The sequence below is a fragment of the Bubalus bubalis genome, chromosome 11 (assembly GCF_019923935.1).
Source record: "Bubalus bubalis isolate 160015118507 breed Murrah chromosome 11, NDDB_SH_1, whole genome shotgun sequence".
NCBI classification, from domain to species: domain Eukaryota; kingdom Metazoa; phylum Chordata; class Mammalia; order Artiodactyla; family Bovidae; genus Bubalus; species Bubalus bubalis.
The window spans coordinates 99,693,896-99,717,381 of record NC_059167.1 but is presented as its reverse complement, the minus strand read 5'-3'; the positions used below and the strand labels follow the sequence as shown (position 1 = coordinate 99,717,381).

Sequence of the window (23,486 nt, the reverse complement as noted above, 5' to 3'; positions counted from 1 at the left end):
AATTTTAGAGTTCTTAAAATATTGTGAATAACTTCTTTATCACACATATACACTGCTAGTATTTTCTGCCAGTGTCTGGCTTATCTTGTTTTGAAATTATCTTTTTTATGTGAGAATAGATTTAGATTTACAGAGACATTGCAGAGATAATACAGCTTCCATAGACCCCACACTCAGTTTCTCATGTTAGTAATATCTTATATTCAGTTCAGTTCAGTCGCTCAGTCATGTCCGACTCTTTGCGACCCCATGAATCGCAGCACGCCAGGCCTCCCTGTCCATCACCAACTCCCGGAGTTCACTCAGACTCACGTCCATCTAGTTGGTGATGCCATCCAGCCATCTCATCCTCTGTCGTCCCCTTTTCCTCCTGCCCCCACTCCCTCCCAGCATCAGAGACGTTTCCAATGAATCTTATGTTAGTATAGTACATTTGTCATAATTAATGAACCGATACTGGTGCAGTATCATTAATTAAGTCCATATGTTACTGATATTTTCTTGGTTTTTACCTAATGTCTTCTTTATCTATCCCAGAGCCCATCCAAGATATCATATTTAGTTCCTCTGTACCCTTAAGCTTCTCTTGACTGTGCCAGTTTCTCAGAATTTGTCATGTTTTTTACTCCTTTGATAGTTTTGAGGAGTACTAGACCAGTGTTTTGTAGGCATTTCTTTTTTTATAAGTTAGACTGTGTTTATGGGATTTGGGGAGGATGATCACAAAGGTAAAGTGTCCATCTGAACACCTCATATCAAAGGTGCATCCTGTTACCATGACTTCTTGTTGATGTTAATCATCTGACTTAAGGTGCTGTTTGTCAGGTTTCTCCACTGTAGTCATTCCTTTCTCTTTTGCATACCATACTCATTGGAAGAAATTTACTGTGTCAGTTCATACTTCAGGGAGTATAAAGTTATCCTCCCATCTCCTTAAAGGTAGAGTATCCACCTCGATTATTTGGAATTTTCTGCACAATTGGTTTGATTGTCATTTATTCATTCAGTTATATCAGTATAGCCTCCTGTATGTTTATGTTTGTTTACTGTATCTTTTGGTTTACAAGCCAGTACTACTCTGATATTTTGCTCTTAATTATTCCAGCTTTGGACATTGGGCACTCCTTCAGTTGCCTCCTGTCCCCCTAGTATAATCCTATTATGTAATAGTCACTGTTACTATTATTTAGCAATTCCTTATGTTCTGGCATCATAAAATGCTCATCTTGTATGTTTCCATCTCCACTCAATCTCCATTTCTCCAGGGAGCCCTGGTGCCTTTTATTGGAGGATATAATTAGAAATCTATAGCTGATGTTTTGTTATTGCTATCAGATCCATTTAGTAGACAAAACAATATAGTATGTGTGTGTATAGAAAGAAAGAAAGTGAAGTCACTCAGTTGTGTCCAACTCTTTGTGACCCCATGGACTGTAGCCTACCAGGCTCCTCCGTCCATGGGAATTTCCAGGCAAGAGTACTGGAGTGGGTTGCCATTTCCTTCTCCAGATGTGTGTGTATCTGAACCTATGAACGTACACATACCTCGTTCTAGATATCCAGCTATATCTGTACTAAGCTAAAGATGAGTTCATTCCTATGCATCCAAATGTAATTCGGTATCACATGGATCAATCTAGGCTTTTCTTAGTGTTTTTCTGTGATCTCTCACTTAAGCAGTGAGAAACCTGGCTTCTATCATCAGCTATTCATTCACTTGACTGATTCTGGTATACATGAATAGTGATTTCAGATGTGTTTGTCTATATCCTTAGACTAGAGGACAGTGGTTATGTGTAGTTCCTTTTGTCTTTAGTCTTACAAACTCTGCTTGTTTCCAAAGTTACTTAGGTCTGTATTTTATTGCCTTAATTCCCACAGTTGTATACATTTGGAAAGCATATTCTTTTGTCACAGTCTGCATTTCCATTCTGGGATTCCCTGGACTCCTAAATGACTTTTTAAAAATCTGCATACTTTAAAATTCAGTCCCCTCTAAAATTCCATGGGTTTTGACAAATGTGTAGGATCATGTATACACCATTACAGTATAATACAATATAGTTGAACTGCACCAAAAAATCTCTTCTGCTTCACTTATACAGCTCCCCCCTCCAAATCTTCACCTATCACTGACCTGTTCACTGTCTCAGTTTTTATTTGTGATAACATTATACAAACAGAATTATACGGTACATAGCCTTTGAGACTGACTTCTTTCAGTCACCAATACTGAATGCAATTAAGAATCTCCCCTGTCTTTAAGTGAGTTGATACCTCATTCTCTTCTAAAATTGCTGAATTGTATTCTATCATATGGATATATTAGAGCTTGTTTTTCCATTTCCTTATTGAAGAATATCAGCTCCTTGCTGCCTGTTAGCTGAAGGCTTCCCTGAGTTCTTTCTCATGTAGGATACTGCATTGGGCAATTTACGTAGTCAAAACCAACGGTGAGTAAATCAGTGGATAGGATAGAATCAGTAGAGAAAGTTATCCGACAAGAAGGAAGTTACAGTTGAATGTAACATAATCAAGGAAATGACTTCTCATCCACTTTGCCTTTTTCCCCTGCTTAGAAATAAATCACAGGTCTTGCCAACACTCAGGCTAAGGAGATTGTACAGGACATGGGATATCGGGAGGAGGGGTTAACTGGGGCCATCCTAGCATCTCTTCTCCAAAGAAGCACTTTGTTCAATCTTCTTAGCCTCAGTTCAGTTCAGTTCAGTCGCTCAGTCGTATCTTACTGTTTGCGACCCCATGAATCTCAGCACACCAGGCCTCCCTGTCCATCACCAACTCCCGGAGTACACTCAGACTCACGTCCATTGAGTCAGTGATGCCATCCAGCCATCTCATCCTCTGTCGTCCCCTTCTCCTCAGGCCCCCAATCCCTCCCAGCATCAGAGTCTTTTCCAATGAGTCAACTCTTTGCATGAGGTGGCCAAAGTACTGGAGTTTCAGCTTTATCATCATTCCTTCCAAAGAAATCCCAGGGCTGATCTCCTTCAGAATGGACTGGTTGGATCTCCTTGCAGTCCAAGGGACTCTCAAGAGTCTTCTCCAATACCAAATTCAAAAGCATCAATTCTTCAGCACTCAGCTTTCTTCACAGTCCAACTCTTACATCCAAACATGACCACTGGAAAAACCACATCCTTGACTAGATGGACCTTTGTTGGCAAAGTAATGTCTCTGCTTTTCAGCCTAGAGAGTGATGATATAACTGAATAGGACAAATAAAATCAATGATGTGTGACAAATAGGGAGGAATCAGTATTTGATATTAGACCTGCACATTCATGTGGAGTAGAGACTGTCAGGAAGAAGGATTTGAGTAATAGACCGCCATCTGATAACAGTCCAAGTATGGTTCAAAAAAGGACCTCCTTAATGTCCTGATGAGTGCATTCTCTTGGCAAAACTCTATTAGCCTTTGCCCTGCTGCATTCTCTACTCCAAGGCCAAATTTGCCTGTTGCTGCTGCTGCTACTGCTGCTGCTTCTAAGTGGCTTCAGTCATGTCTGACTCAGTGCAGCCCACCAGGCTCCCCAGTCCCTGGGATTCTCCAGGCAAGAACACTGGAGTGGGTTGCCATTTCCTTCTCTAATGCATGAAAATGAAAAGTGAAAGTGAAGTCACTCAGTTGTGTCTGACTCTTAGCAACCCCATGGACTGCAGCACACCAGCCTCCTCCATCCATGGGATTTTCCAGGCAAGAGTACTGGAGTGGGGTGCCATTGCCTTTGCCAAAATTTGCCTGTTACTCAAGGTATTTCTTGACTTCCTGCTTTTGCATTCCAGTCCCCTATAATAAAAAGGACATTTTTTTGGGTGTTAGTTCTAGACGGTCTCGTAGGTCTTCATAGAACCATTCAACTTCAGCTTCTTCAGTGTTATTGGTTGGTGCATTACTTGGATTACTGTGATATTGAATGATTTGCCTTGGAAATGAACAGAGATCATTCTGTTGTCTTTGAGATTGCATCCAAGTGCTGTATTTTGGACTCTTGTTGACTATGATAGCTACTCCATTTCTTCTAAGGGATTCTTGCCCACAGTAGTAGATATAATGGTCATCTGAGTTAAATTCACCCAGTTAAATTTACTCAATTGGAATGAGTTAAATTCATTCCCGTCCATTTTAAGTTGCTGATTCCTAGAATATCGACGTTCACTCTTGCCATCTCCTATTTGACCACTTCCAATTTGCCTTGATTCATGGACCTAACATTCCAGGTTCCTATGCAATATTGCTCTTTACAGCATTGGACTTTACTTCCATCACCAGTCACATCCACATCTCGGTGTTGTTTTTGCCTTGGCTCCATCCCTTCATTCTTTCTGGAGTTATTTATCCACTGATTTATGGTAGCATATTGGGCACCTACCGACCTGGGGATTTCATCTTTCAGTGTCCTAACTTTTTGCCTTTTCATACTGTTCATGGGGTTCTCAAGGCAAGGATACTGAAGTGGTTTGCTATTCCATTTTCCAGGGGAACACGTTTTGTCAGAACTCTCCACCATGACTGGTCCATTTGGGTGGCCCTACATGGCTTGGCTCATAGTTCCATTGAGTTAGACGAGGCTGTGGTCCACAAGAGAAGACTATTTACATGGACATCACCAGATGGTCAATACTGAAATCAGATTGATTATATTGTTTGCAGCCAAAGATGGAGAAGCTTTATCAGTTCAGTGCAGTTCAGTTGCTCAGTCATGTCCTACTCTTTGCGACCCCATGAATCGCAGCACGCCAGGCCTCCCTGTCCATCATCAACTCCTGGAGTACACTCAGACTCACGTCCATCGAGTCAGTGATGCCATCCAGCCATCTCATCCTCTGTCATCCCCTTCCCCTCCTGCCCCCAATCCCTCCCAGCATCAGAGTCTTTTCCAATGAGTCAACTCTTTGCATGAGGTGGCCAAAGTACTGGAGTTTCAGCTTTAGCATCATTCCTTCCAAAGAAATCCCAGGGCTGATCTCCTTCAGAATGGACTGGCTGGATCTCCTTGCAGTCCAAGGGACTCTCAAGAGTCTTCTCCAACACCACAGTTCAAAAGCATCAGTTCTTCGGCGCTCAGCTTTCTTCACAATCCAACTCTCACATCCATACATGACCACAGGAAAAACCATATCCTTGACTAGATGGACCTTTGTTGGCAAAGTAATGTCTCTGCTTTTCAATATGCTATCTAGGTTGGTCATAACTTTCCTTTCAAGGAGTAAGCGTCTTTTAATTTCATGGCTGCAGTTACCATCTGCCGTGATTTTGGAGCCCCCAAAAATAAAGTCTGACACTGTTTCCACTGTTTCCCCATCTATTTCCCATGACGTGATGGGACCAGATGCCATGATCTTCGTTTTCTGAATGTTAAACTTTAAGCCAACATTTTCACTCTCCTCTTTCACTTTCATCAAGAGGCTTTTTAGTTCCTCTTCACTTTCTGCCATAAGGGTGGTGTTATCTGCATGTCTGAGGTTATTGATATTTCTCCCGGCAATCTTGATTCCAGCTCGTGCTTCTTCCAGTCCAGCGTTTCTCATGATGTACTCTGCATATACATTAAATAAGCAGGGTGACAATATACAGCCTAGACGGACTCCTTTTCCTATTTGGAACCAGTCTGTTGTTCCATGTCCAGTTCTAACTGTTGCTTCCTGACCTGCATACAAATTTCTCAGGAGGCAGATCAGGTGGTCTGGTATTCCCATCTCTTTCAGAATTTTCCACAGTTTGTTGTGATCCACACAGTCAAAGGCTTTGGCATAGTCAATAAAGCAGAAATAGATGTTTTTCTGGAACTCTCTTGCTTTATCCATGATCCAGCGGATGTTAGCAATTTGATCTCTGGTTCCTCTGCCTTTTCTAAAACCAGCTTGAACATCAGGAAGTTCATGGTTCATGTATTGCTGAAGCCTGGCTTGGAGAATTTTGAGCCATTCCCTTCTCCAGTGGACCACATTCTGTCTGATCTCTCCACCATGACCCGCCCGTCTTGGGTTGCCCCACGGGCATGGCTTAGTTTCATTGAGTTAGACAAGGCTGTGGTCCTAGTGTGATTAGATTGACTAATTTCCTGTGAGTATGGTTTCAGTGTGTCTGCCCTCTGATGCCCTCTTGCAACACCTACCGTCTTGCTTGGGTTTCTCTTACCTTGGGCATGGAGTATCTCTTCACGGCTGCTCCAGCAAAGCGCAGCCGCTGCTCCTTACCTTGGACGAGGGGTATCTCCTCACCACTGCCCTTCCTGACCTTCAACGTGGGATAGCTCCTCTATGCCCTCCTGCGCCCGTGCATCCACCGCTCCTTGGATGTGGGGTTGGTCCTCCCAGCCACGGCCCCTGGCCTCGGGTGTCGGGTAGCTCCTCCCGGTTGCCGCCGCAGCTCTATACAGTCAGCAAAAATAAGACCAGGAGCTGACTGTCGCTCAGATCTTGAACTCCTTATTGCCAAATTCAGAGTTAAATTGAAGAAAGTGGGAAAAACCACTAGATCATTAAGGTATGACTTAAATCAGCTCCCTTATGAATATACAGTGAAGGTGACAAATAGATTCAAGGGATTAGGTCTGATAGAGTGCCTGAAGAACTATGAAGGAGGTTTGTGACATTGAAAAGGAAGCAGTGATCAAGAGCTTCCACAAGAAAAAGAAATTCAAAAAACCAAAATGGGTTGTCTGAGGAGGCCTTACAAACAGCTATGAAAAGAAGAGACGAGAAAGGCAAAGGAGAAAAGGAAGAAGATACACCATTTGAATGCAGAGTTCCAAGAATAGCAAGGAGAGATAAGAAAGCCTTCCTCAATGATCAATGCAAAGAATTAGAGGAGAACAATAGAATGGGAAAGACTAGAGAGCTCTTTAAGAAAGTTAGAGATACCAAGGGAACTTTTCATGAAAAGATGGGTTCAATAAAGGACAGAAAATGTGTGGACCTAACAGAAACAGAAGATATGAAGAAGCAGAACTATACAAAAAAGATCTTCATGACCTAGATAATCACGATGATATGATCACTCACTTAGAGCCAGACATGCTGGAATGTGAAGTCAAGTGGGCCTTAGGAAGCATCACTACAAACAAAGCTAGTGAAGGTAATGGAACTCCAGATGAGCTATTTTAAATCCTAAAAAGTGATGCTGTGAAAGTGCTGCACTCAATATGTCAGCAAATTTGGAAAACTGAGCAGTGGCCACAGGACTGGAAAAGGTCAGTTTTCATTCCAATCCCAAAGAAAGGCAATGCCAAAGAATGCTCAAACTACTGCACAATTGCACTCATCTCATAAACTAGCAAAGTAATGCTTAAAATTCTCTAAGCCAGGCTTCAACAGAACATGACCTGTGAACTTCCAGATGTTCAATTGGATTTAGAAAAGGCAGAGAAACCAGAGATCAAAGTGCCAACATCCACTGGATCATTGAAAAATCAAGAGAGTTCCAGAAAAGCATCTATTTCTGCTTTATTGACTATGCCAAAGCCTTTGACTGTGTGGATCACAACAAACTGTGGAAAATTCTGAAAGATATGGGAATACCAGACCACCTGATCTACCTCTTGAGAAATTTGTATGCAGGTCAAGAAGCAACATTTAGAACCGGACATGGAACAACAGACTGGTTCCAAATAGGGAAACTAGTACATCAAGGCTATATATTGTCACCCTGCTTGTTTAACTTATATGCAGAGTACATCATGAGAAATGGTGGTCTGAATGAAGCCCAAGCTGGAATCAAGATTGCCAGGAGAAATAACATTAACCTCAGATATGCAGATGACACCACCCTTATGGCAGAAAGTGAAGAACTAAAGAGCCTATTGTTGAAAGTGAAAGAGGAGAGTGAAAAAGTTGGCTTAAAACTCAACATTCACAAAACTAAGATCATAGCATTCAGTCCCATCTCTTCATGGGAAATAGATGGGGAAACAGTGACAGACTTTATTTTTTGGGGCTCCAAAATCACTGCTAATGGTGACTGCAGTGATGAAATTAAAAGACGCTTACTCCTTGGAAAGAATGTTATGACCAACCTAGACAGCATATTAAAAAGCAGAGACATTGCTTTGCCAACAAAGGTCCATCTAGTCAAGGCTATGGTTTTTCCAGTAGTCATGTATGGATGTGAGAGTTGTACTGTGAAAAAAGCTGAGTGCCAAAGAATTGATGTTTTTGAACTGTGGTGTTGCAGAAGACTCTTGAGAGTCCCTTGGACTGCAAGGAGATCCAACCAGTCCATACTAAAGGAGACCAGTCCTGTGTGTTCATTGGAAGGACTGATGTTGAAGCTGAAACTCCACTACTTTGGCCACCTGATGCGAAGAGCTGACTCACTGGAAAAGACCCTGATGCTGGGAAAGCTTGAAGGTGGGAGGGGGAGGGGAAGACAGAGGATGAGATGTTTGGATACCATCACAGACTCAATGGACATGAGTTTGAGTAGACTGCAGGAGGTGGTGATGGACAGGGAGGCCTGGCGTGCTGCAGTCCATGGGGTTGCAAAGAGTCGGACACCACTGAGCGACTGAACTGAACTGATGTCCAGACAGAGCAGAGGAGTAGAGAATCCAGGCAGTTGGGGCAAAAACTCGCCACCAAGGACTTGCCAGCTTCTGCCATGTCCTCTCGAGGCTCCCAGATGGCTCAGCGCTGAAGAACCTTCCTGCAAGTGGGAGATGCAAGTGTGATCCCTGGGTCAGGACGATCCCCTGGAGAAGAAAGTGACAACCCATTCAAGCATTCTTGCCTGGAAAATCCAATGGACAGAGGAGCCTGGCATTCTATATTCCTTGGGGTGGCAAAGATTTGGATACAACTGAGCGACTAACTAGAAACTACAAAGCATATTCTGTCAAGGGGTGGGATTTCTACCAGTACTGCAGATCTTGAACTTGGAGGGACACAAGGAAGCAGACAGTACTGGACAAGATATAAAAGACATAGATCTTAGAAATAACAATTGTGCACCAGTTGTTAGCATTAGGGCAGAAATTTCAAACAGAAGGATTGGGATAAGAGTCATAGATATCAGGGTTCATGCAGGGGGTCAGAACCCTGGTCACCACTACTTTGGCCACTGCCCCTGTGGTTTCCTTCATCCCCATACCCCACCATGGGTGAGGAGCTCTCTGAAGCCTCATCCTATATCAAGGATGTTTTCTTTTGCCCTGTCTGTCAGGAGGTGTTCATAACCCCCATGTATACCGCGACCTGTCTGCACATTTTCTGTAGAAAATGTTTCCTGACTGCAATGAGAGAAAGTGGAATAAACTGTTCCTTCTGTCATGGAAATGTAACTAGGATAGAAAGAGTGTGTCCTGAATGGGCCTTAGACCTTGAAAATATCATGAGGAAATTTTCTGGTAGCTGCAGATGCTGTGCAAAACAGATTCAATTCTATTGCATGAGACATCATTACAAATCTCATAAGAAGTATCGAGATGAATATGGTGTTTGTTTCTTTTGTCATTCCAAACTTGCAGATCTCTCAAGATTCAGTAGGTGCCGGGGTCCAGCCCCAGCTGATCCAAGGTATTCGAAGGAGAGACGGCATAGGCGAGGGTCAGGAAACAATTGCTTAATTACACGTTAATTAAGGATACAAAGAGTAATAGAATGAGGATAGCTCAGTAGGAAAATTCAGTGGAGAAAAGAGGCTGAGTAGCTTGGTTTACGCGGGAGACCAATAAAACTTCAAGACAAGAAGTTTGCACCACTTACGTAAGCCGCAGGCATCCTTCCGTTCTCCCGAAGGAGAGGAGACACTGAGGCCTCCCCAGTCGGATCTTAGAAGCCCAGGCATAATTAGCAAGCATGGTGGGTTCCGCGCTCCAGATGGAGACTCAGCTAGAATTTGGGAGAGAGAGTGACATGGGGAGACCAAGTTTCAGTGAACAAGGCCCGCACTTTATTTTCCAAAGTAGTTTTTATACCTTAAGTTATGCATAGAGGATAATGGGGGAAGGGGTAGAGTCATGCAGCAAGCCAGGCTTTCTTCCTGCAAACTTATCATATGCAAAAGTTCAGGTGATTGACATCATCTTCTGGCCCGGAGGCCTGTTAACATTTTAGGAAACTTATTTTTCTCTAAAGGTGATTATTCCAAAGTCAGGCACCAGCCTTCCAAAAAGCATTGGACAAAGCTGCATTTTACATTTCTATACACCCATTATATCAATCAATACACTGCCAAGGACACAGTAGGTAAGGAGTATGGAGACTTAGCAGCAAACATTGGCCCAACAAGTGAAAAAACCCTTCACCAATACAATTTCTAATCAATCTTTTAACTACTCAAAGGAATCTGTGTTTAGGCAGTTTAGAACATCTCCTGCCTCTCACAGTTGGGAGGCTCTGAACAATCACATGTGGCCGGAAAAACCTATTCAGGCAGGCTAGAGGATTTCCAAAGGAGTTTGTAGGTTAAACACTGTCACATCCAAGAATTATTAACTGGAGCTGTAAGCTAACTCTTTTTCAGAGAGAGGTAGTGGGAGACAGCCCCCTGTAAAGTCAGAGGTGTAGGTGAAAGCACAAAGCAGAAAGTAGGCAGACTCTGGTTTTGGGGGTAGATGCTCGAGAATTTCCAGGGGGACTCCTGAGGCTCGATCCCGCCTTTGCATATGCCGAGCCTCCTTCCTCATGACCTTTGTCATGGGCGGAGTGCCTCACGCTGGCTCCTGGCAGTGATAGAATTCCAGTTGAGCTATTACAGATCCTCACTCAATATGCAATATGCCGGCTCCTGGCAAGTAGGGAACAGTAATAAGAGTGAAACATCCACATCTGATAACACAGAATCTTACCAAGAGAATACAAGCTCTTCTGGGCATCCCACTTTTAAGTGTCCTTTGTGTCAAGAATCAAATATGAGAGAGCATTTCCTGGATCACTGTGGCAGTGATCACCTTTCAGGATGGTTCCTGGGATGTGTCCTATTTGTGTATCTCTTCCTTGGGGAGATCTAGCCAGATTACTAGAAATTTTGTTAGTCATCTAAATCAAAAGACATCAGTTTGATTACGGAGAATTTGTGAATCTTCAGCTAGATGAGGAAACTAGCTATCAAAATGCTGTTGAAGAATTTTTTAAAATAAACATCTGAAGGCTGTAGATGTCTGCATCTTTGTACCTGAAAGTGCTATCTTCAAGGAGAAAACTTTATGAAGTCACTGTTTCAATAAGTTGATGTATATATTAATAAAATTGAAAGTGAAAGTGGCTCACTCGTGTTCGACTCTTTGTGACCCCATGGACTATACAGTCCATGGAATTCTCTAGGCCACAATACTAGAGTGGGTAGCCGTTCCTTTCTCCAGGGGATCTTACCAACCCAGGGATTGAACCCAGGTCTCCAGCATTGCAGGTGGATTCTTTACCAGCTGAGCCACAAGGGAAGCCCAAGAATACAGGAGTGGGCAACCTATTACTTCTCCAGCAGATCTTCCCAAACCAGGAATTGAACTGGGGTCTCCTGCATTGCAGGCAGATTCTTTACCAACTGAGCTATGAGGGAAGCCTATAGTTCAGTCTATTGTTTTAGCATTTTTAATTGAAAAATAAAGGTGGGTCATCTAAAAACAAATTATTTTGATAAGTTAAAAGTTAAAACTTACAATATTATCTTGTAATGCTGAAAAGAGAATCCCTTTTGTCCTTATCTTACATTCAGTTCAGTTATTCAGTCATGTATGACTCTTTGTGACCCCATGAACTGCAGCACACCAGGCCTCCCTGTCCATCACCAACTCCTGGAGTTTACCCAAACTCATGTCCATCAAATCGGTGATGCCATCCAACCATCTGATCCTCTGTCATCCCCTTCTTCTCCTGCCTTCAATCTTTCCCAGCATCAGGGCTTTTCAAATGAGTCCACTCTTAGCATTAGGAGGCCAAAGTATTGGAGTTTCAGTTTCAGCATCAGTCAATCCAATGAACACTCAGGACTGATCACTTTTAGGATGGACTGGTTGGATCTCCTTGCAGTTTAAGGGACTCTCAAGAGTCTTCTCCAACACCACAGTTCAAAAGCATCAATTCTTTATAGTCCAACTCCCACCCAGAAAAAAACATAGCCTTGACTAGGTGGATCTTTGTTGGCAAAGTAATGTCTCTGCTTTTTAATATGACATCTAGGTTGGTCATAACTTTCCTTCCAAGAGTAAGCATCTTTTAATTTCATGGCTGCAATCACCATCTGCAGTGAATTTGGAGCCCAAATGAACAAAGTCTGCCACTGTTTCCCCATCTATTTGTCATGAAGTGATGGGACCAGATGCTATGATCTTAGTTTTCTGAATGTTGAGCTTTAAGCCAACTTTTTCCCTCTCCTCTTTCACTTTCATCAAGAGGCTCTTTAGTTCTTCTTCACTTTCTGCCATAAAGGTGGTGTCATCTGTATATCTGAGGATATTGATATTTCTCCCGGCAATCTTGACTCCAGCTTGAGCTTCATCCAGCCCAACATTTCTCAAGGTATACTCTGCATATAAGTTAAATAAGCAGGGTGACAATATACAGCCTTGACGTACTCCTTTTCCTATTTGGAACCAGTCTGTTGTTCCATGTCCAATTCTAACTTTTGCTTCCTGACCTGCATATAGGTTTCTCAAGAGGCAGGTCAGGTAGTCTGGTATTCCCATCTCTTTCAGAATTTTCCACAGTTTATTGTGATCCACACAGTCAAAGGCTTTGGCATAGTCAATAGAGCAGAAATAGATGTTTTTTTCTGGAACTCCCTTGCTTTTTCAATGATCCAGCAGATGTTGGCAATTTGATCTCTGGTTTCTCTGCCTTTTCTAAAACCAGTTTGAACATCTGGAAGTTCATAGGTCACATATTGTTGAAGCCTTGCTTGTAGAAGTTTAAGCATTATGTTAGTAGCATGTGAGATGAGTGCAATTGTGTGGTAGTTTGAGCATTCTTTTGCATTGCCTTTCTTTGGGATTGGAATGAAAACTGACCTTTTCCAGTCCTGTGACCACTGCAAAATTTTCCAAATTTGCTGGCATATAGAGTGCAGAACTTTCACTACATCATCTTTTAGGATTTGAAATAGCTCAAGTGGAGTTCCATCACCTCCACTAGCTTTGTTCGTAGTGATGCTTCCTAAGGCCCACTTGACTTCACATTCCAGGATGTCTGGTTCTAGGTGAGTGATCACACCATTGTGATTATCTGGGTCGTGAAGATCTTTTTTGTACAGTTCTTCTGTGTATTCTTGCCACTGCTTCTGTTAGATACATACCATATCTGTCCTTTTTTGAGCCTGTCATTGCATGACATGTTCCCTTGGTATATCTAATGTTCTTGAGATCTCTAGTCTTTCCCATCCTATTGTTTTCCTCTATTTCTTAGCATTGATAGCTAAGGAAGTCTTTCTTATCTCTCCTTGCTATTCTTTGAAAGTCTTTATTCAAATGGGTATATCTTTCCTTTTCTCCTTTGCTTTTTGCTTCTCTTCTATTCACAGCTATTTGTAAGACCTTCTCAGATAGCCATTTTGCTTTTTTGCATTTCTTTTTCTTGGGGATGGTTTTGATCCCTGTCTCCTGTACAATGTCAAGAATCTCCATTCATAGTTCATCAGGCACTCTTGTCTATCATATCTAGTCCCTTAAATCTATTTCTTAATTCCACTGTATAATCATAAGGGATTTGATTTAGGTCATACCTGAGTGGTCTAGTGGTTTTCCCCATTTTCTTCAATTTAAGTCTGAATTTGGCAATAAGGAGTTCATGATCTGAGCCACAGTCAGCTCCCCATCTTGTTTTTTTTCTGACTGTATAGAGCTTCTCCATCTTTGGCTGCAAAGAATATAATCAATATGGTTTTGGTGTTGGCCATCTGGTGATGTCCATGTGTAGAGTCTTCTCTTGTGTTGTTGGAAGAGAGGATTTTCTATGACTGGTGTGTTCTCTTGGCAAAACTCTATTAGCCTTTGCCCTGCTTCACTCTACTCCAAGGCCAAATTTGCCTGTTACTCCAGGTGTTTCTTGACTTTGTACTTTTTCATTCCAGTCCCCTATAATGAAAAAGGCATCTTTCTGGGGTATTAGTTTTAAAGGGTCTTATAGGTCTTCATTGGAGAAGGCAATGGCACCCCACTCCAGTACTCTTGCCTGGAAAATCCCATGGACAGAGGAGCCTGGTAGGCTGCAGTCCATGGGGTCACTAAGAGTCAGACACGACTGAGTGACTTCACTTTCACTTTTTACTTTCATGCATTGGAGAAGGAAATGGCAACCCACTCCAGTGTTCTTGCCTGGAGAATCCCAGGGACGGGGGAGCCTGGTGGGCTGTCATCTCTGGGGTCTCACAGAGTCGGACATGACTGAAGCGACTTAGCAGCAGCATAGGTCTTCATAGAACCGTTCAACTTCAGCTTCTTCAGCATTACTGGTTGGGGCATAGACTTGGATTACTGTGATATTGAATGGTTTGCCTTGGAAATGAACAGAGATCATTCTGTCGTTTTTGAGATCGCATCCAAGTGCTGCATTTTGGACTCTTTTGTTGACTATGATGCTACTCCATTTCTTATAAGGGATTCCTGCCCACGGTAGTAGATATAATGGTCATCTGAGTTAAATTCACCCATTCCAGTCCATCTTAGTTTGCTGATTCCTAGAATATTGACGTTCAGTCTTGCCATCTCTTGTTTGACCACATTCAGTTTGCCTTGATTCATGGACCTAACATTCTAGGTTCCTATGCAATATTGCTCTTTACAGCATTGGACTTTACTTCCATCACCAGTCACATCCACATCTCGGTGTTGTTTTTGCCTTGGCTCCATCCCTTCATTCTTTCTGGAGTGATTTCTCCACTGATCTCAAATAGCATATTGGGCACCTTCAGTCCTGGGGAGTTCCTCTTTCAGTATCCTATCATTTTGCCTTTTCATACTGTTCATGGGGTTCTCAAGGCAAGAGTACTGAAGTGGTTTGCCATTTCCTTCTCCAGTGGACCACATTCTGTCAATAACTTTAGTACTTTCTTTCAAAATGTAGTACTTCCAGTATGTCAAGTTAAACCATTCTGAGATTTGAGAATGTCTTTAAAGGAAAATTGTAGAGGTCATTTTGATGAAATTGTGTTTTAAGGTTTGTGGATTAGTTAAATATCATTTATTGTCTTATGTGTCTTTCATGTAAGTTTTTTTTTTAAATTTATTTATTTTGATTGGAGGCTAATTACTTTACAATATTGTATTGGTTTTGCCATACATCAACATGAATCTGCCACGGGAGTATACATGTTCCCAGTCCTGAACCCCCCTCCCACCTCCCTCCCCATATCATCCCTCTGGGTCATCCCAGTGCACCAGCCCCAAGCATCCTGTATCCTGCATCGAACCTGGACTAGCGATTCGTTTCTTATATGATATTATACATGTTACAATGCCATTCTCCCAAATCATCCCACCCTCTCCCTCATGTAAGTTTTTCATAAGGAAAATATTGACTTTCTTTGCTGTTATCTGGGAGCTCCTCAATATGGAAATCTTTGTTTAAAACTTCCCATCCTTTGATCAGTTGTTTGGGAATAGGGATTGGCTTTACAGGTACACAGTTCAAATTAATGAGACAGTCCTTGTTTTTAATATGCAGATGGCTGAATTGGGGTAAGGGAAGAAACTGTGTTGATAATTTATACCTAAATTTCATAGTACCACTTAACAGGCCTCAGCAATTACAATTTATGTTGTTAAACAGAGTCTTATCTCAGATGCATTGCTTTATTTTTCAATTAAGCATGGTTTTCTCCTTAAAAAAAAAAAAAAAAAAAGAATCACAGATCTTATGCCTAAATTACAAGGTCAAGACAAGCTTAGCTGAATTCTGGAGTGCTTGAGATTCCCAAGTCCTTCAATTTCTCTTGCCCTTGGACAGCATTGAGTCTAGAAACTGGAATGAAATTAAATCCACAGTTATAAGGAGAAGGAGCTTTAGAAACACCCTGATCTGTTGTCTGGTAACTCCTCTGAGGCCCCAGGGAGATTGCAAGGGAAGGAGCCTCCCTTTTAGCTTCCCTTTTTCTCTCTTTGACATACTGTCTCCAGGGCCTAAATATATTTCCCCCAGCTCCCAAGGGCTTTTCTATTTTAAGCCTTCTTTCAAATAGTGGAATAAAAGGCCTTGTGCCTTAGTCTTGGAATTTCAAATATTCTGGGAGAGATAGAGTTCCATAGGAAAGTAATATCCTGAATCTGTATCTTTCTGAAATTGTTTCTCCAGAGGGCTACTTACCCTTCAATAAAAGGTCACCTGTTCATCACCCACTGAAAAGTTATTTGTGGGGCATCTATTGGTGCTATGAACTGTGTTACTTCTAGCATGAGACTGAGGAAAATGCACATTATTCCCACCTTTAAGATTGTTTAGTCTAGTGAAGCGTCAGACTTATCAGTGGACATATCATGGACACATAGCAAACCTAGGGCTGTAATAGGGCACAGAGCAGGAGACACATATCCTGATTATGGGCCATAGCAGAGGAATGGGCTTGGTCACAAAGATTGTTTTATGCCCTGTTGAGGATTTTATTGTTCCTAAAACATTTTCAGGATGGAAGAGACATTTTAGTTTTAGAAGATCACTTTGCCTACAGAGTCCAGAACGGACTGAAGAGGAGGCAAGCATGAATTCAGGGAGAGCAGTAGGATGGGTATTGCAGAAACAGATAACGTAGGCTGGACTAGAGTGGAGCCACTGGAAATACAGAAAACAAGTGTGAACGATATTTTAGGACATGTCGATCAGCAGGCCCTAATGGGACAGTGCTTTGTGGTTTGCACAGCACGGTGGATGGTAGTTCTCGTCCCTGAGGCAGACATCCCTGGAGGAGGCCGTGCGTTTTGGCAGAGGAGGACATAGGAGCAGTTCATGAGTTAAAGTTTAAATTGGTGGATTTTGAGAGGCATTTGAAATGTCCAAAAGGAAATATCAGGTTGCAGTTGCTAGATGAGTCCAGCATTCAGAGTAAAGGCTGTAGGTCTTCTTGATAACACTTGACAATTCCTGGGCATGAATGATATCACCCAGAGATGAGCACAGAATGAGAAATACAGAGCAATAGATGAACACAATGCCATGTACATCTAAAAACAGCTTCTGGGCCACATGGGCTTTGGCAAAAACACATTGATCTAATTTGATCTTTTTTCCCACCAATTATTTACAGTGACTTTGGGCCTGGACCATTTCTCTGTAAATATGTAAACTGAAGAAAGCAGTTAATCTCAAAGGACTATACATTTAAATAGTATTTTTTCTATATATTACAAACCTAGAAACTGAAAATGCAAATGAGTGTGTGGATGGAGAAGGGAAAGAATCTATATTAAACGTTTTCCCAGAACTGAATTAAAATAAATTTTTTTTTATTATGGAAAGTTTTATTTATTTTTTATTTTTTTTAAATTTTATTTTATTTTTAAACTTTACATAATTGTATTAGTTTTGCCAAATATCAAAATGATTTTTGAAAATATAAGTAATACCAGTTTTGTGCCTGAGAGTGAGGGCATATTGCTTTGCAGTGTGTATGTGGCAATGGCACCTCGCTCCATCCTTAGTGCAGAGAAAATAATTCCTCTTATTGGATAATTTTTTTAATACCTGAAAATTTGAAAGGCAGAATTTAATTAATCAACATCTGAATTGTTTGATATTTTGATTTCAAATTCTGAGACAGGGAATGCACTCCTAAGGAAGCAGAGGGAATTGGGACTCAATCAAGTCTCAGTGAACAGGCAGGAACCTTATGGAACCATTGCAGATAGTCTCCTTGGAGGATTTTGTAAAACTTTAAAAAAGTTTTTCTCTGCTTTGAAGGTATCTGATAGGACCATTTTATGACCATTACTTGGAATATTCTCAACATCTAATCAATTTGAAGTTCTTTCTCATGTCTAGTCCAGTTCTTTCTTGCTTCCCTTTAAGGCATTTCTTCTTATTCAAAATGACCAGCAGCTCCCTAGAATCTTTCATTTAATAATTCTTCATATAAGTAAGGAGATTAATGAAGTCAGCTCTCAGTCTCATCATCTGAGTTAAAATCACCAATTGAACAAGTGGTGTGTCATTGCACAATTAATGTGGTATGCGAGGTGTGAGTGTGCTCAGTCGTGTCTGACTCTTTGTGACCCCGTGGACTGTAGTCCACCAGGTTCCTCTGTCCATGGGATTCTCTGGTCAAGAATACTGGAGTGGGTTGCCATTTCTTCTTGCAAGGGATCTTCCTGACCAACCCACAGATCGAACCCATGTCTCCTATAGTGGCAGATGGATTCTTTACCACTCAAACCACCTGGGATGAGAAAAAAGTAAAGATGCCTAGACAACCAATGCTGACACCATGAGAAACAACTTCAGCCATCCAATCCTTTTCTCAAAAGTCCCTTTTCTAAGCCCTCAGTATATATTTTTTTGTCTTCTGTTTTTTCTGTTGATTTGGAGGGATCAGAAATAGAAATGAAGAAGGATGGTTCTGTCTGTATATGAAAAGTTAAATTGATGCAGATCCTTCCTGTTATTCTTGATCACATTGGTGGAATTCATTTGCTCCCTTAACAGATGCTTATTCAGCCCCTAGATTGTGCCAGGCACCATTAAAAGTTCTAAGGCTATAACTGAGAAAGTAAAACAAACAATTGAAATGTACTTTTCCTCATGGACCATGAATATGATGGAATGATTGTAGGGGTGAGTCTAAAAATTGGAAACTGGATTCTTCCTTGGTAATTGCATCTTCAGTTGACCCATCACTGTTATTGGTTTTATAATCAGTTGTTCAAACAAAATTAATTGAGTCTACTCATGCTAGGTGTAGGGCTCTCGTGGAACTTGTAATTTGCTAAGAAGAGGAAGTCCAAACGTAGATCACTGCATGACAACCTAAGGCAATCAAGAGATTTTTGCAAGGCAGCACAAGATTAACAGCTGACTGCATGGCTCAGATTCTGAGGAGGTATTTGCTAAATTATGTCATGAAATATTTTTTTCCTTCACAATGTTGGTTGGTGGAATAGACATAATGTAAAAATAATTTGATGTCTGCTTTCATTGCTATCAACTAATAGGATCTCTGTGGCAACATGACGTGAAGCTCTAATTCTCCTTCCTTTTGGGAATCTCTTTGCTCTGAATCCATTTAGTTGTATGTCAAGCTTTCATTAAATTCACTGAACCTAGTGATTATTCCATATGGTTGTTTGTTAAATGTATGCTTCCAGCTGCAGAATTTGGATAATAATCTAGATGTTCAAGGATACTTCACACTTTTGTAATTTATGCAAATAATCCTTTTCTTTGTTAACTTGTCCTTGAAACAAACCAATCATTTGTCACCTGTGTGATGCTTGTATTATTCCTCAGACTCTGGCTGCCATTGGGCAAATTATGAAGACAGCAGATTAACTTTCTTTGCTGTGGGTTAGCTACTGGGACTCTTGCATGAAGACATCTGAATATATGAGGCTGATGATAAAGCCTTTGTGAACATGCCTAATGACTTGGGTAACTTCCATCATCCTTTATGGAAAATGACATTGATGCTGATGTTACCTTGGAAATGTTAGATTCTCTTTATAACTGTTGTTGACAGCCAGACTTCAAAAATGTTGCCTTGTTTGAATCATGGAATGCTATCATTTGGGAATGTTGGTATATTGTGGAGAAGAAAAAAAAGGCATTATTAAAAGTGAAGATTATAGTAGACAGCTTTCAGGTGGGGTGCCACCAACTGATGAACCCACCCTGTCTTTTGTGTTTGATCCTATATTTTTGAGGAATGGGCCATACAACTTTCTACTAATGTAAGCCCCTGCACTCATGGCAGTATCTGTTTGATCAAGTAGTAGAGAAATGTGTGCTCATTGCAGTCTTGGTCCTTTGGAACTGGATAGGGGCTGTAACAACAAAACGTACTATATTCTGCCATGGGAATGAGGGAATGGAGAATGTAGACCTGTGGAGGATGAGATAAATGAAGCAGAAGGCAGAGAATAGAGGAGATAGGGGATAGGGGACAGTCTTATCCATCCCACTTCCTTCCAGTTGATGTGACTATGAAACGATCACCAGGACCCAAGAGTGGAAGTCAGTCTTCCCACAAATCAGGAAATCAGTGGCTTCATTGCTAGAGAAAGGGAGAATGAATATTAAGGCAATGAAGTGATGGATTTCCTCTGTAGTCAGAGAGATGAAAGGAGAGTTTTTGAACAACTGGAAGTTTCCTTTAAAATTTTTTTTTCTTGTAGGCTATTTGCTCTACAGTATTGTGGCATGCCTCAACATGAATCACTCACAGGTATACACGTGTTCCCTTCCTCCTGAACCTCCCCTCCCACCTCCCACCCCATCCTCATCCCACCCCTCTAGGTTGTCACAGAACACTGGGTTGAGCTCCCTGTGTCACACAGCAGATTCCTCCTTGCTCTTTTACGGGTGGTAAAGTACAAGTCTCCATGCTATTCTCAATGCATGCACCCTCTGCCTCCCACACTGTGCCCACAAGCCTGTTTTTTATGTCTGTGTCTCCATGGCTGCCCTGCAAGTAGGTTCACTAGTACCAGCTTTCTGATCTGATGAAAGTGACCCACACATTATAAGAGGAATCACAGTAAAATTTTTTATTTTTTAAAGAATTTTTAAATATAAAGAATAAGGCAAATCATTATTTTGTTTATCACTGTTAATTTCATGATCATTTGACCAGAATCAGGTTGAAATTTGGTTCATATGGTGTGTGAAGAAAAGGCTCACTGAGAAATGATACCAGAAGAGAGTTGGTATTTACCTGCTTGAGTAAATACTTTAGGAGGCAGTTTAGCAATCTGTTACTTCATACAAATATAACTAATACATATAAATGTGTCTTTCTGCTACATTTTGAAACTTAAAATGATATTTAGTAAATCAAACTTACTGGCATTCTCCTCCTCCCCAGTTATTTGAATTTGGTAAATTTCTACATGGACTTCGTCCATTTTTCACCCTCTGGCAAGTAGTAGTGAAACTGAGTCCCTGTTAAAAACAGAGTTCCTCTGCTGAGTTTATGGCTAACATCTCTGTCCAAAACATTCTTCCTTTTCTTGACCTATACCTGTTCCCACCAAGATTGAGGAGTATCAGGGGAAAAGGGGGGTTTGAAACCTTATAGGTCTCTCCTGAGTACAAAAGCCCCACTCGACTTAAAAAGATGCCCAATGTGAGCATTGTGGTTTAAGTTTTACTTGAGGCAAAATGAGGACTGCAGCCTGGAGCACAGCAGTTCAGATTGCTCTGAGAAACTGCTCCAAAGAGGCTGAGAGGTTTTGGTGGTGGGGGAGTTCATGCAGTCACGCACTTATCTTACAAAAGGCTTTCTGCTAGTCACAAGGAGCTGATGTCACCATGAAGGCGTGTAGTGCTCTTCTAGATGGAGGAGGTGCTAGGATTGGGCTCATAAATTCAGTTCTTGAAAACATCTAATTATCTAAAGACCTGCTCTGCCAGTTTTCTTGGAGCATAAAGTGCCTCATTCTTTCCCCCCGTGAACTCCTTTCAGGGCGCATTGAAGGTCAGCAGCTGCAGCAGCCCAGGCTTCATACCCACGGAGGCAGATGGCAAATGCCCTTGGCAAGTGCCAGTTTGTCACTGACACCCCCCCCCATTTCTTGTTTGTAAAAATGAAAGACCTTAGTCTCCTGGGCCTTCCCTGAGGTCATGTGCTGGATGCACAGTGAAGCCAAGCAAACCAAAGCACCAGAGTCTTGGGTACAGAAAGATTTATTGCAAAGGGCAAGCAAGGAGAATGGGCAGCTTACGCTCAGAAGACCCCAAATGTCCAGTGGCTTTTAGATAAGGATTAAAGTCTAAATTAGCGGGGAGGGTGGTCGGGTGTGTGATGTTTCTGGACTCTCAGCCTTCGGGCTCTGACTAGTCTGGGTTCTATGTGCTTGTGGTCAGTATGTCATTCCCATCCTCCACCTGCTTGGGGGGTTTTGGTTTCTGCAGAACAACTTAAAAGTATACAGCAGATTGTTGTGTACTGTCCTTTAGAAGGAACTAGAAGCCCTGGGACTCTATCGTCCTGATAATTAACTGCTTGAGTCTGCTCTTTGGAACTCTGGGAAGGCTGTGGTGGCTGAAGGTTTATTTATTTATTTATTTGCCTCCTACAAATAAGAAGCAGGGCACACACAGGAACTTTGGTTCTGGGGAGGGCCCCACAGGGTTCCGTTTTGTTTTAGTAGGTGACTTTGGTTTTGAACAACTGTCGATTTACTTGTGCTGCTTAAAGAATTTTTCTTGGATTTTAGAGATGAGGATATGTCTTCATCTTTTGCTTTCCTGGATAGTTACTTGCCAGTTGGTTTGATTCATCATAAAATCGCCATCTGCTTTCGTGAGTATGAGGCCCTGTAAGGAGAGGGGCAGACATCTCTTGCTTAATAACAGTCTCTTATTACCTTCTCTGCTTCTAAGAGGGCTAGGAGGGCTCTGTGACCTTCACAGTGGTAGACATTCAGCCTGAGAAACAATGGGGATATAAAGCATGAGCACATACCGCTAAGAGGGGCATTTAATTTCTGGCTTGATTTATATAGGAGAGGTTGGGACATGACTTGGGCATGTTAGAAAAGCTTGCTTAAAAGTAGCTGTAGAGCTGCATGCCTAGGACCCAACTTTCTAACCTGGTCACTCTCTAACCTGGTCACCCTCATACCTGTACTGGCTGTGACCACTCTGGCAGTTTCAGGAACCGTTTGAACAAGGCTTATGCAGGGCATCCTGAATCTTAGCCCTTCTCCTACCTAACCCATTCTGACAGCGTTTGCAACCCTCTGAATGCCTCAGACTTTCTTCTTCTTGTAGTAAATATGGCGAGTGTCCCAACCATCTGACACTTGGAAGTAGCCAGCGCCAGTGCTTGGGGCACTGTTTCTTCCATAGCAGCAACATGCTCTTAGGGGACAACAACCTGCCTGTGAGATGACTGGACACCTCTGAAGCATCTGCACCTGTGGGACTATCTGTTAGCCTGTGTGGACCCAGGCTAAGAGACAGACAGCCTGTGTGGACCCATAAAAGAGATGACCCCTGGGGACTGGAGGAAAGGAGTGGGAACATTGAGAGATGTCACTGTGAAGAGGAAGGGACGCTTTCTGCACTGGAAGAACTACAGGAACCAAAACTGGAAATAGCAGCATTGTCAGCATTCCCTGAGGCCTCTTGCTGTGCAAGGCACTCTGCCCCATGTTTGCCACGTGTTACGTCATTTCACCTCTGTAGATGGTGCTGTCACGCTGCTACCATTCTCAGTGCTGAGGAAAGAAGCTGAGGGGTGGGGGAGTGAAGGGACCTGCCTGAGGTCACAAAGCTAGTCAGTGGCAGAGGCTGGAGCAGATCAGATATGACTGCCATGAGGAGGAGAGGCTGGCCCTGCACTGTGACACACACAGCTGCCCAGCACCGCTAGCCAAGCTGGCACA

At 42.1% G+C, this 23,486-nt stretch overlaps 1 protein-coding gene and 1 pseudogene across 2 annotated transcripts in view; both read left to right on the top strand.

Moving 5' to 3' along the window:
- Window positions 1–23,486, top strand: part of KCNN2 (potassium calcium-activated channel subfamily N member 2) — a 583,536-nt gene that overhangs the window by 134,390 nt on the left and 425,660 nt on the right. The window lies entirely within an intron of this gene.
- LOC102408828 lies at window positions 8,455–11,313 on the top strand (annotated as a pseudogene).